General features: G+C 37.6%; 1 long non-coding RNA gene across 1 annotated transcript; it reads right to left on the bottom strand.

Moving 5' to 3' along the window:
- Positions 1 to 202: 202 nt before the first annotated feature.
- Positions 203 to 1097, bottom strand: LOC131599871 (uncharacterized). The gene is made up of 3 exons (XR_009282940.1): positions 958 to 1097; positions 459 to 505; positions 203 to 359 (listed from the first exon to the last, which is right to left on the bottom strand). It is a non-coding gene; the product is annotated as an uncharacterized LOC131599871 (long non-coding RNA).
- Positions 1098 to 1403: the final 306 nt, after the last annotated feature.

Raw genomic sequence — 1403 nt, 5'->3', positions numbered from 1 at the left:
GGAAAATACATGTCCAAACGTCATGTTTGAGAAAGATCGCCTTGCATTACAAATTCAACACATTTCAAAGTTTTATTCCAATTACAAGATAAACTATTACATATTTTGGGTTTCAAATCTATTTCAGTACAAGGCCACTTCCAATATAAACATTTCCAAATATTACACCATCAAGGCAAACTACACAAAATGTGCCCTTAGCCTACTGTCTCCAATCCTAAACTCCCATCGATTTTGTGTTGGCCTCTTTGATTCCGTATTACATATCTTTTCTTCAAGTTCCAAGCCACGTGTCTTCCAACTTTCAACCATGCTTCAAGTGTAAGGCTCAAGGCTCTTCTATCCCGCTAAGTCTAAACCTGCACATTGAAAACCAAATCCATTCCACATTAGTTCATATTGCATTCTGCACATTTCAACAAAAAAGGAAATAGAGGTCCAAATGTTCACATCCATACAGTTCAAAAAGAAAACAGTCCCTACACCATTTTCAGTCGAAACAGCCCTGCATAACAAAACAGAATCAGCATATATCCTATCCTACAACCAAAGCCCTTGCCATGAGAAATCAAAAGCCAAAACAAAAGAACCTAGAATTCAAATGGGAAAAGCACATCGGTTCGGCAACAAATAAGCAGTTCAGTACAAAGTCAGAGTATTTATGACACTTCAGCAGGTTTATCAATCCTCAAAAAAAAAAACCTAACAAATAAATGGAGCAAGTTCACTACCATGCAATCCACAAGCTCAACAGTTTCGCAATTTCAATAGAATCCATACACACTCCTAACAGATTTACTAACACTCATAACTGTCATTACCAAACCTAACTAACTTTCCTAACACAATAACTTCTTTAACCTATTCAGTTATAACTTCTAACAGAATACTAACTGATATAACTAACTATAACCATTCAGTTAACAAGAAAAGAGAATGCAGGGAATAGATTTTTACCTCTGAAACAGATTCAATCCTCTCCATCCATTGTGTAACAAACCTACTCAATCAAGGGCTGAGATCTCTTCACTCTATAACTAACTTCTCTTCCCTCCATCAACCTATATATTCAACAGCTCCACCATTTTTCAGTTTCCTCCACCATTTTCACCAATCCTCCACCACTTCTCTGCTTCACTCTTCAACATTCTTCATCTTCTTCTCAACCTTCCCACGATTCTTCATTCATCTTCACTCTCTTCACTCCACCATTTTCAATCATCATCTTCATCCTATCTCTCCTCCTCCATCATCTTCACAACCTTCACACACTCTTCAATTCTCTCACACTCGGCAATCGTCAAAACCTACACCAAGAGCTCCTTCGACATACCCTTTGAATCTTCACATTGAAGTTTCATAGAGGTGGAGCTATACCTCAGCATTTCTGCAATCTTCATCTC

This window comes from Vicia villosa, linkage group LG4 (genome assembly GCF_029867415.1).
Source record: "Vicia villosa cultivar HV-30 ecotype Madison, WI linkage group LG4, Vvil1.0, whole genome shotgun sequence".
Lineage (NCBI taxonomy): Eukaryota > Viridiplantae > Streptophyta > Magnoliopsida > Fabales > Fabaceae > Vicia > Vicia villosa.
The sequence above is the reverse complement of the archived record's forward strand: the minus strand, read 5'-3'. Positions and strand labels throughout refer to the sequence as shown.